The sequence below is a fragment of the Belonocnema kinseyi genome, chromosome 2 (genome assembly GCF_010883055.1).
Source record: "Belonocnema kinseyi isolate 2016_QV_RU_SX_M_011 chromosome 2, B_treatae_v1, whole genome shotgun sequence".
In the NCBI taxonomy this organism is placed as follows: Eukaryota; Metazoa; Arthropoda; class Insecta; order Hymenoptera; family Cynipidae; genus Belonocnema; species Belonocnema kinseyi.
Genome location: NC_046658.1, coordinates 68,824,797 through 68,828,508, shown reverse-complemented (window position 1 = coordinate 68,828,508; position 3,712 = coordinate 68,824,797).

Below are 3,712 nucleotides of genomic sequence, written 5' to 3'. Positions count from 1 at the left end.
AGTGTACGGCATTTGGTGTTTTCTACAATAAACTTGTTAAACTTGGAGTGATTTCCCTTCTTTTATTTTCAACATCCACTGCTACCGCAAAAAGACAAAACAGGTTGTAACACCATGTAGTTTTTGGGAAATCAAGGTAAGATGGACCTCGCCCTGCATGTGTATTTATATGGACGCAAGGATCCATATAAACCGGCTCTCCTCGTATGTCTGATTATTGCTTGTTAGAAGGTTAAAAAAGCCTATCTAATACTGGCCTTCTTTATCCCTGGCTCGAGGTCACTCTCGGACCGATATCCAGTTTTTGGAATCGGTACGGGAATGACATACAACCCGCACAGCGACCAAGAAAGAGCCCTCCGTTGGTATACTGGCAAGAGAAAGCAATCATGGTTTCAAATTTAAACCCTAACCGAGCGAAGGGAATACTTAAGCTAAGGGGGAACGAAGTCAAGGCCATAATACAAATACGTATCGGACATGGAAACCTCAGCTATCACAGACATAAGATAGGACTTGCAGAAAGCATCTGCCAATCTACGTGTATGCTTTAATTGTCTCCAGGTGGTGCGACAATTAATGCAGACATGGCTCCTAAAAGGCCTTCGACTGAAGACCTAATATCAACATTTCTATTAGCACAGTTGAAAATAAACCAAACGAGATTACTCGCATATTGGCAATGAGAAATCTTGGTATGATCACTTCTTAAGAGAAAATTTTTGATAAAAACTGCCATCATATCCAGGAGCTTCACTTACAGCAGATCCAAACTTCATTGTACCCAAACTCATCGATATGCTTTTAGGCGCCGATGTTTACGACTCACTTGTTCTAAATGCAATTCATCAAGGATCACGATCCTTTCGATCAGGAACTTGAGCGAGCTTTCGCACACAGCCATCGACGCCACAACACGAACAGATACATCGTACATCTCCCTTGTCGACCAGCGTGTATCAGCACCTTAGAAAAATCTCTGTTTTGATCAGAATAGAATAGAAATAAAATAAAAATCCACGGTTTTAGAGATGCCAGAAAACATGCCTTTGCTGCTGTAGCTTGCCTCCAAGTGCATTCCTCACATGGAACCTGCAGTGCAGAACCCATCACATCCAAGACTGGATCGGACCCGTTAAAACCATCACTATCCCTAAACTGATACGGAGAGCGCCTGCACTTCCTTGTGCTTCCTCTGCGCAGGACGAAGTCAGAAGACCCGGTATAACCAGCTGCTGGGGTCTAGAAGATGCATGTCATTTAGGGAGGCCGCCCCGCTAAGTAAGCCTCCCAGATGACAGAAATAAATATTTTAAGCCCAGTCATAATGTCGAAGTCCGACGAGCCCGTTGCGAGACATTATCGTGCTACTGAGGAAGATGCGTACATCATGGCTGGACTGGTCTGAAGAAAGGCTGGGCAGGTGCGAAGCCCAAAATAAAACAAGAAGAAAACCAGCAGGAGTCTTTAAAAGACTTTTTAGTAGGTCCCTTAGCTGCTGCAGGTACCTTATGCTGCTGTGCTTGTGGTTCGATTGATAAATTACTTATGCGCTTGGTCGACCTCACGAAACGTTCTCGGAACTCTGTCGAACGCTTTTTAGCATCACGCTCCTGCAGAGAAAAATCTAACTGATGGTGCCACTCGAAAAATGGATCTTCGAGATTTAACTCAGCAGAGTATGTGGTGAATGGCATGATGAATGGCTTCCCAAACTGACACTCCCGAAGAAAATGTTGAGGAATTTGAGCAGCTGTCCATTGCGGTTCGTAACTCACACTGCAACTTTTCGACGATCAGCAATTTCTCGTCATTGACTTGTCTAACAGAAGTGACTGGGCACTGTTGACACTTTAAATTAAGCAACTTCTTAAACCTGCTGTAGAGCTTTTTGAACTCATGGATCAGCGCATTACTCCCAAAGAAAGTCATAGCGTATTTTTAGCTTGCGTTTTCTTTGCTGGAGGCTGCAGCTTTAAATACGAATTAAGCAAACCTTTATCAGGGGAAATCACTTAAAAAACAAAATAAACTGGTCCGATTACATCCATTCATCGATTCAACCAGAACCTTGAGAGTCAGTCGAGTGCTATCAAAATCTCCTTTGCCCTATGATTAACGACTCCCAGTTATCCTGCACGACGTCAGCCTTGTCGCGGAATTTATTCTTGATTGGGCACACAGACAGCTTTACACGGTGGATTCCAGTTAACATACTCTAATGCTATTTGCCGAGCATGAATTATTCGCGGTCGCGTTTCTGTAAAAGCACATATCCGTAACTGCATTCGGTGCACTCTAGTCAGACTTCAGAAATCCGATCAACTGATGGGGGATCTTCCTCCTGGAATTGTTTTCTGCTCTCGCTATAGAGATTGAAGGATGCAATAACTCCCGGCCCCTTCTTCCAATTGCAAGCGATCCTGAGGATTTCGATGCCTTTAATCCAGGCCATATTCTGGTAGGCAGAACGAATTCCCGAAGCAACAACTTCGGGTAAGGAAATAAACTATGTCACTTCCTGGCATCTTTCCCAAGTAATGCGAGACCCGTTTTGAAAACGCTTTTCTTATGAGCACATTTATGCACTTCAGCAAAGAAATACATGGACTGAGTTGAAACTTAATCTTCAAATTTGGAGACGTCCTGTTGATTGTTGACCCTTCTCTACTTCGAAATAGGACAGGGCCTTTAAGGCGGAAAACCAACGTTAGACCCGGATAAGATGGACTTGGGCGATCTGCCACTGTTGAACTTTTTTCTAGGATCTAGAATCGGCCCAACAATAAATTGTGTTGGTTACGAATCGTGCGCTGGCTCTATGCTGTCAATTAGGCTCCATGGCCGGCGGAACGGAATTTTTTTACTTATACATGGAAATTTATTGTGTGCGTCATGGCGGGTAATACTGAGCTCTTGAATTTCATACGCGGAATGTTTTTTGTTCAGCGAAAAAGGCGAGCGGGATGTTAAGAATTTGATTGATGTTATCATTTTTCTTTTGAGTGACCCTCCGGATTCCTTGGTAATAAAATGGTTTCCTTAGTATTTTTGTATTCATGAAACGATACACTTTCTGGTTTTCAGTGTGCTTTTGTAGAGAAAATGTTTGATTTTCGTGAAACTATTCACCAAATCGTTCTCTTAGGCAAATAAATTTATCCATGTTTTTTTATTTCTGAAAAGAATATATTTGTAGCCATTGCTCTGAGGCTTCAAAATTTCCTGATTTAAAGTAGAGAAGTTCTAACACCAGCTACAGGTTCGACCCAGAGAGCAGTTATAGATTTATTAAATTATTATTACTCTGCCATTCAAATCATTATCATTAACTGTAGTTAAGGACCCTGTAGAGAAGGACGCGAGAATATACTCCCCACCACTAGCCCTCAGGCACGTTCCGGGATAAGAAGTCGTCATACCACTTGCGCGCGCACTCCGTTTAACAGTGCTACAACAGCTTAACAACAGCTGTATCCCGTACCTACATACCCACTACCAGCGCCCGACCGGATTTATCCCGGATTGCTCCTTGGCCAATCCATGTTCACTTAAAGATTGTCGCGTCCTTATCTAGAGGGTCCTTAACCGCAACTTGAGATCGCAGCAAATACAGTAGACATTGAGAGGCCTAACCGAGGATCAACTTTTTTTGTAGCCCTCCACTAGCAGTCCCTTCAGCCGGTGTTTAACTTCAATGTGTCATTTTACA